Raw genomic sequence first — 9,113 nt, 5'->3', positions numbered from 1 at the left:
TCAGGTCATGATCTCACAGTTCGTGAGTTCGAGCCCCACATCGGGCTCTGTATTGAGAGCCCAGAGCCTGCTCGGGATGCTCTCTCTCCCTCTTTCTCTGCCCCTCCCCTGCTTGTGCATGTCCTCTCTCTCTCTCTCTCTCTCAAAATAAGTAAACTGTAAAATAAAATAAAAGAGGTAACTAGCCGTGTTACAAAGTCACTTCAGGCTTAAGCATGAGCTCCAAAAAGACTGCTCTCCTTATCTCCCTCCTTAATCACTGCGTGGAGGACATGGGGGCTTCCCACAGTGTTCTCCATCTGTTCTTTGCTCCGTGCCAAGCTTTCTTTAGACCCCTAACATCTGTGCTGAGCAGGGCTGGGTCAGAAGACAGTTTTACTCAGGTTACAACCTGCACGTCAAAGGCCTGTGTCACGCCTGCTGGGCTCATTTCCACGTTGCTGTGTGGTCATTCCACCACTATCACTAAATGTCCTTCTTAACAGTTCCTCTCCACTGATTTTTCTCTCTATCAATAAGGCTTAAGATTTTATGTGAAAGCTCAAAGTAATGAAAGTAGCCAAAATCACACATTTCTCCTGGGTTAGCTGTATTGTTTATTCTGCTCGGTCCTTTAAATGAGATAGATTTTGGAATTTAATGTTTTTTTTTTCTAATCATCTAGACAATATATATTCCACCTAGGAAATATCAAAAGTATAGCAAAATGCAAAAAATAAGAATAAAAGTTGCCTATAGGAGCGCCTGGGTGGCTCAGTCGATTAAGCATCTGACCTCAGCCCAGGTCATGGTCTCACAGTTCGTGGGTTTGAGCCCCATGTCGGGCTCTGTGCTGACAGCCCAGGGCCTGGAGTCTGCTTCAGATTCTGCGTCTCTGTCTCCCTCTGCCCCTTCCCCACTCATGCTCTCTGTCTCAAAAATAAATAAACATTAAAAAAAAAACTTTTAAAAAGCTGCCTATACTCTAATCAGCCAGATGTAATATTCTTAAAATACTGGTATATTATCTTTTTAATTTTTCTTCTAGTTTTCTTTCTATACATATATCACTTTGTTAAGTTGGGCTTGTGTACACAACTTAAAATTTTACCTCTAAAATGATAGCTTTTCCTGGGGCAGGATGAGGTGAGCAGCTGGATGGCTGTGTTTCAGTTCCCTTCCCTGCCTGTTTCCACATTCCCTGTAGCAATGAGCTTCCTCAAAAATTTCCTACAGCCCTGCTCCACTGAGGGGCCCCAGCAGCAGCAGTCGGACACCAAGGCTGTGCTGAGCGGCAAGGGCCTTGGCACCGGCACCCTTTGCATCGCTGAGAGCCACCTGACTTGGTCAAATGGCTCCGGATTAGGATTCTTGATGAAATACCCTGTCATTAGCTTCATGTGGTGTCCAGGGACCTAAATGCCTATCCACAAGAGCATTTGTATATCAGGGTGCATGAGGAGGAGGAGGAAGAGGAGGAGGCGAAGGAGAAGAAGAAGAAGGAGGGGCAGGGGGAGGAGGAGGAGAAAAAAGAAGAACAAGAAGAGGAGAAGGAGGAAGAAGAGGAAGAAAAGGAAGAAAAGAGGAAGAAGAAGAAGAGGAAGAAAAAGAAGGAGGAGGAGGAGGAAGAAGGGGAGGAAGAATAAAGGGAGGGAGACAAAGAAGGAGAACAAGAAGGAACAAGAACAGGAGGGAGGAGAAGCAGGAGGGAGAGAAGGAGAAGAGGAAGAGGAAAAGGAAGAAGAAGAAGAAGAAGAAGAAGAAGAAGAAGAAGGGGGAGGAGGAGGGGGAGGAGAAGAAGAAGAAGAAGAAGAAGAAGAAGAAGAAGAAGAAGAAGAAGAAAGAGGAAGAGGAGAAGGGGAGGAAGAAGAAAGGGAGGAAGACAAAGAAGGAGAACAAGAACAAGAACAGGAGGGAGGAGAAGCAGGAGGGAGAGAAGGAGAAGAGGAAGAGGAAGAAGAAGGAGGAGGAAGAGGAAGAAGAACAAGAAGAGGAGGAAGAAAAGCAAGAAGAAGAAGGAGGAGGAGGAGGAGGAAGATGGGGAGGAAGAAAGGGAGGAAGACAAAGAAGGAGAACAAGAACAAGAACAAGAACAGGAGGGAGGAGAAGCAGGAGGGGGAGAAGGAGAAGAGGAAGAGGAAGAAGAAGGAGGAGGAGGAGGAGGAGGAAGAGGAAGAAGAACAAGAAGAAGAGGAGGAGGAGGAAGAAAAGGAAGAAGAAGAAGAAGGAGGAGGAGGAGGAAGAGGAAGAAGAACAAGAAGAGGAGGAGGAAGAAAAGGAAGAAGAAGAAGAACAAGGAGAAGAAGAAGAAGGAGAGGGAGGGGGAGGAGGAGGGGGAGAAGAAGAAGAAGAAGAAGAAGAAGAAAGAGGAGGAGGAGGAGAAGGGGAGGAAGAAGAAAGGGAGGAAGACGAAGAAGGAGAACAAAAAGAACAAGAACAAGAACAGGAGGGAGGAGAAGCAGGAGAAAGAGGAGGAGGAGGAGAAGGCAGTGATGATGATGTTGAACCTATTGCTCAATTTAGGTCTGTGCTTAGTGATAAACCTACATCGGAGGCAATATCCGCTGCAATGTGTGAATGCCAGGCTTTGCATCCAGATCCCGAGGGTGAAGATTCAGACGACTACCGTGGAGAAGAATATGATGTGGAAGCCCGTGAACAAGGGCGGGGAGACATCCCTACACTTCACACTTGTGAAGCAGGACTACCCCATCGAACAGGGTAAGGCCAAGTCACACTGGAGAGATAAGAAGGTATGTTTTTTCTCAGTCTGTGAGCAGCCAGTATAACACGGCTGGAGAGCAGACAGAAGATTCAGTGAGATTGTGAAGAGGGGATAGAGAGAGGTACTACCCCAACCGCTGGTGCTCAGTTTGAGTATGCAGATGTTGACCACTGAGGATGATTTACTCTGCTGTGGGATTCTGCTCATAACTATAGGAAAGAACTTGGTGCCTCTTCTACTATGGAGTGGGTGTTGATGAGAGTCTTTGTCTTTCCCCAACCACCTCTTTTTAGAGACAAAGTATACTGAGACAAAAAGTTCTCATGAGCATTGGATACTACGGCCTTTATTAACAAAGGCGAATTAACTTGACCAAGAGGGTATTTGTAGTTTATCATCTACCCCCAAACTTTCTGTGCATAGGTACCCTCTGAGTAAGCCTACAATTCCTGCCTCCACTCTATGCATCGCCTGTCACCCAGCAGGCCTACGTGATGGGAATGTGCAGTCCCTTGAAGGTGAAGGTACACTGGATGGGAAGGAGGGAGGCTGAGTCTAAGATACACCCCTTTAGAACCTAAGGATCCCCATACCCCTTAAAAAGACAGAGATCTGAGAAATCCTGGCCTCTGCTCGTTCTCCACAGGGTTGTGGGTCTTTTTACTAATTTGGGACCCAGATAAATTCATTCAGGCATCTTCATGGAGCCCTTTGGGAAACATCCCAGCCTCGTTTACTACCACTAACAAGTGCCTCTGACCATATCTCTCACCAGTTTGTTTTGTTATAACCTCTTAGGTCCATCTCCATAACAACAAGTGAAATTGGGATGAAGTCCTCAAAGTACTTCAGATGATAATTATTTTATCTTTGTAAGAGTTTAACAAGTAAATCTAGGTTTTCTATAAAAATACATACATACGTAAATACATAAATAAATAAAAGAATGGCTTTTGTTACGTTCCAGAAACTACTCTTGGGGTTTCATATGTTTTATGTGACTAATAGTGTATTGTGAACATATCCTTATGTCATTCAAAATTATTCAAACATGTGCTTTAATGGCTACATACTATAGCACCACACTGTGCATTATCAGAGCCTTGGTGTCCAATGTACAAGCCACTGCCTGCATAAGCTGTGGGACTAGCATGTGGTGAGGTCTCCCTCGAGCAAGAGGAGCCTTTTCTCCTAGGTCATACAAAGGTGCCAATTGGGCTAGAAAATGCCCAGGTGCACAAAAACAGCATAACCTAGCCAGCTCCCCATCACTGGGATGTCTCAGGTCATTTCCATGTATCACTATTATAAATATCCTTGGGGTTTTTTTTAAATAAATAAATTTGGGTTTTTTTAATTTTTTTATGTTTACTTATTTTTGAGAGAGAAAGAGAGAGAGAGAGCAGGGGAGGGGCAGAGAGAGAGGGAGACACAGTATCCAAAGCAGGCTCCTGGCTCCGAGCTGTCAGCACAGAGCCCAATGTGGGGCTCAACCTCGCAAACCACAAGATCATAACCTGAGCTGAAGTCAGACGCTTAATCGACTGAGCCACCCAGGCACTCCTGTGCATAATTTGTTAAATCAAAGAATACATAATTTTTGAGGCTCTTGTTAATGTTGCTGAACTGCTCTCCTACCACATACTTCAGAGTGCCCTTTTCTCTACAGCTTCTCCATACTAGATGTTTCCATCTTCTCTAATCCTGGACAATTGAATGTATGACAAGTGCACATTTTTAATGTCCAATGATTTGATTACTAGAGAGAATGAATATTTTTATTTTTAGGGTTTTTTTAGTTTTTATTTTTTATTTGAGAGAGAGAGAGAGAGCATGAGCAGGGGAGAGGCAGAGAAAGAGGGATGAGAAACTCATCTTCATCGTAGACCCCGATGTGGGACTTGATCCCACAACTCTGGGATCATGACCTGAGCCAAAATCAAGAGTCAGATGCTCAACCAACTGAGCCACCCAGGCACTCCAGAATGAATATTTTTAGATGCTTGTTAAAAATATGTATTTCTTCCCTTAAAAATGGCCAACCATATTCCTTGCCATTTTTCTATTGGGGTATTAGTCTTATTGATTTAAGGGCTCTTTGTAGGTCAAGAATGTTAACCTGTTACCTGCCATGTGTTTTTTTATGTATTTATTTTTTCCATGTATTTTAAAAATACTTTCCCCAATTGTATATTGTCTTTTGATTTTGCTTTGATACTTTAAAATTTGTATGTCATTTTTAACATGAGAGTAGTCAAATCTATTGATCTTTTCCTTTATGGCTTCTGCCTTTACTTTGATGTTTAAAAGGCTTTTTCCATTCCAACTCAGAATTTACCATTTGTTCATTTTAATTAAACATCACATATCTGTAACCTAGGTCCTTTCAAACTGGCCTTGGTTTATAAGGTTCAGAGTCTGCTAACTTGTTCCAAAAAAAAATGTGGCTGCTTTGGCTAGCAGAGCATTGGACTGGGAGTGGGGAATTGGGAGAGGAAATGGGAGAAATTAATCTTCAATAGATTCTGCTTCTCTGTGCCTAAATCCTCTGTGTTGTAAAATGTAGAAAATTACATTTGGACCTCAATTTTACCCTTTTTTCCTATTACAAAATATGGCACATAAACAGAAGGCTGCACAGTGATAAATAATCATGACAACTGTCCATATAACTGTCACCTGTGTTATTGAGATGGAGGAGGGGACGGAGGGGAAGGGGGAAGAGGACAGGGTTGGGGGAGGGAGAGAGAAGAGAGATTCCTGCTGAAGGTCCTTTCTCAAGGACACACTCCTCTTACCTCTTGGTAATCACTATCCTGACTGTTAAGGTCTTCACCTCCTTGTTGTGCTTTAGGCTTTGATCCCCTATGTATTCATCACCTAAATTTCCTGCATGTTTCTAAGTTTTTAATAGTTTGATTTTTTTCATTCATATCTCTAATCCATTAAAATTTATCTTATTTTACGATGTGAGAAATTAAAAGTTATTTTTTCCTCAGATGGTTTAGCAATTATTTTGGCACTGCTTACAGCACAATACTTTCTTCCTGAACCATGCTTTTAACAGTCAGGTTTGGGGCACCTGGGTGGCTCAGTCGGTTAAGCATCCGACTTCGGCTCAGGTCACGATCTCACGGTTCGTGGGTTCAAGCCCCGCATCAGGCTCTGTGCTGACAGCTCAGAGCCTGGATCCTGTTTCAGATTCTGTGTCTCCCTCTCTCTCTGCCCCTCCCTCACTCGTGCTCTGTCTCCCTCTGTCTCAAAAATAAATAAACATTTAAAAATAAATAAATAAAAATAAAAGTCAGGTTTCCTGAGTTGTAATTTATCCTCTTTAAGGGTAAGGTTCTATGAATTTTCACAAACATACACAAGTGTGTAGTCACCACCATCATCCCACAGAGTTCAGTTGTGCCCTTTTGTAGTGAGTCCCACACCCCGGCGCCTGGCAACCACCGATCTGTTTGCTGTTCCCATAGTTGTGCCTTTTCCTGATCATCAACCTGACATGAACATACAGTTTCTAGCCTTTTGAGTCCGCCTTCTTGCACATAGCACGATGCTTTTGAGATCCGTCCATATTGTTGCTTGTATCAGTAATTCATCCTTTTTATTGACGAGTAGTATCCCATCGTATGGATGTATCAGGGTACACAGGTTCAGTCTTTCACCATTAAGGATGATGGTAGCTGTAGGGTTTTTGTAGATGTCCTTTATCCGATGAGGCAGTTCTACTTGGCTGAGAGTTTTTATCACAAATGGATATTCAATTTTATCAAATGCCTTTCATGAAGCTACTGAGCGATGCATCTCTGTCTGTCTGCCCTGGGAGTAATAGACTTTGCCACCCTGGAGACTTGAAGCTTTAGTCTACGTTCAAGGGGAAATTGTCCAGTGGAATGGGCAGGGCCTTGTGCCCCACAGCACTTGAAGCCCTGTGAGCAAGTGCTGCCGTCCGTGACCCTGGTAGCTTAAGGCTTTTGATGCCTAAGAGAGAAGAACCCAGGAAGCACATGACATTTTGTGTCCCCCAACCACCATTAATCAATTGCCTCTGCCCTGCTTGTACCTCCGAGGTGGGCTGGAGAGAGCCAGGCTCCTGCCCCCCGTATTTCTCGTGAGCACGTGGTGGAAGTCTGTGGGAAAGGTTACCGCTGAGCGTGACACTTCTCGGCGACCTCCACTATCCCCGATTTACACTCTTGGCACAGATGGATGATAGTGGTACATTCGACAGCTGGTTTCTTCTCACCCACGTGGAGAGTGGAGGTGCCTCAGGCTCCTGTGGTCCGCCAGAGCCCAGAGGTGGCGAAGCCCATCTCAGCGGAGAGGAACTGCTTTCTCTTCTGAATCAGGCTACTCGGTGGCCTCACAACCTCACCTACCTCCTGGGATCAACAAAAGTAATGATTTTGTAGTTTCTCTGTCATTTCCTCATTATTAGGTTAGCTTAACAGTTTTCTATATCTTAAGCAGAAGCCTAAGAACACTTAAATCCCACCTTTACCTTATACCAAATGTATATACTTGACTCTGTTTAGGGGGCTATTTTTATTCTTACACAAGAATCATGCTACTTTGATAATAAATCTTTCTTTCTAACAGTGTAAGTCAGCCTTCAATCTTCCAAAAATTCTTCAGCCCTTTATTAATCTTCCCAGGTGACCTTAGAATTATATTGTCTAGTTAAAAAAAAATACTTTTGACATTTTTATTAGAATTGAAATGGCAGAATTATTGAGATGCCATCCAAGAATGTGGTATGCCTTACCATTTATTTAAGACTTCACGTCTCCCAGTGAAGTTTTAGTTTTATTTATATGGGTCCTGCATACTTTTCTTATGTCAAGTTTATTTCTAGATATCTTATATTTAGCCTCTATCTTAATGCCTTTTTAAAATTGTATTTTCTAACTGATAATTGTTGATTTAAAAGATAAGCATTGATTTTTGTGTACTGATTTTGTAACCAACAGACTTGTTCAACACTTCTTACTCTTAATAATTTTTCAGTTGCTTTTCTTCAATGCCCAGGTAGGCAATTACACGCAAGTAGTAATTTATCTCCTCCTTTCTGAAGCTTTTTCTCTTATTTCATTTTGTCTTACTATTTTCACTAAACTTTTGGGAAATATTAAATGACCATGGACAGTGGGCATACTTGACTCTGGTGAGGAACACCAGTTTCACCAGTAAGTATGATGATACCTGGGGTAAATACAATAAATCTGCTTATCCAATAGCCACTCCAATTCCATTCTATGTTGTACTTGATGAAGAAAAGAGCAGCCCTTGACATTCGGAAGCTGGCCAGGCATTCAACACTAACCTGTGTTGTTCTCCCATTGGACATAAACCATCTCACAGAATACCAGCTCAGACAAGGTCACTCTGAGACCAAGACTAAATGAGATAAAAGCAAGTCCACACTATAATTTTTCCTAAGCACAGACAAAAATAAGGTCCTGTGCCACCCACAAAATACCAAACATCTCCCTCTCCTGGCTAAAATAAGTGACTGTTAATTCTTTACCAATTATACCTTTTTTCCCCTCTAGTTTACCTATCTATAAAATCTATTGAGATTTTAAATCATAAAATTCCCCTCACCCCGACTTTCAGATGGCATCCTACCTAGAGGGAATCCTTGCTTCCTCAGGCCCTCCACAAATCACCCAACCAAAGGTCAAATCCTATAAAGGTTCTATCTAACACCCTCTTATGGAGGGTTCCCATCGTTCCTTATGATGTGTGCTCCCCCTTGCTGCAACAAGTAATGAACCCACCTCACTCAGTTATGTGTTCACAGCAGTCTGGCTAGAGAACATGGGCATGCTTTACAAGTTCAGAAAACTAAAAAGTACAGTTCTAGACACCCTTATAGCTAAGGTTCAAGTCCTATGACATTTCTGCCAATAATTTATACCCATGAGAGATTCAGATAAGAAAGAAAACAATGTGAGGAGGTGGCCAAAGTCTGACAGAGTACATATTCTAGAAAGCATAATACAGACATCTGGCCTTTATAGAGCAGCTACAATAGATCCTCGTATCGAGTCCATAGCATCATGGGTGGTCTTTCCACTAAACAGTCCTGTAGTGGTGGAGAGAGTATTTTTGTGGCTGTATCATCCAGGTTGCATGTAGCTTTAAAACCTAGTTCTTGGGCCACTTGGAAATCCTTTGAGCTAGCTAATAGTCTCTAATAATCCCCTTTTGCTCAAATCATTCTTAGAAGATGTCAGAATTAGACACCTGCTGCCTTATTGTAATGTCTTATACCACTGTTATAGCTATTAGGATGCCAAAATGATTGTGAGGGCATCATTTCCAACTCTCAAGTATTACTCAAGTTGATCTTTTGGCCAACTCTAAACCAGAACTGTAAAGAAAGGGGGATTCTGGGAAA

At 42.6% G+C, this 9,113-nt stretch overlaps 1 pseudogene; it reads left to right on the top strand.

Annotated features, from left to right (window-relative positions):
• The first annotated feature begins 1,188 nt into the window (after window positions 1-1,188).
• Window positions 1,189-2,970, top strand: LOC131510029 (methylosome subunit pICln-like; annotated as a pseudogene).
• The last annotated feature ends 6,143 nt before the right edge of the window (window positions 2,971-9,113 follow it).

Source organism: Neofelis nebulosa, chromosome 1 (genome assembly GCF_028018385.1).
Source record: "Neofelis nebulosa isolate mNeoNeb1 chromosome 1, mNeoNeb1.pri, whole genome shotgun sequence".
NCBI classification, from domain to species: Eukaryota; Metazoa; Chordata; class Mammalia; order Carnivora; family Felidae; genus Neofelis; species Neofelis nebulosa.
Note: the sequence above shows the minus strand (reverse complement) of the source record. Positions and strands in the feature narration are given on the sequence as shown.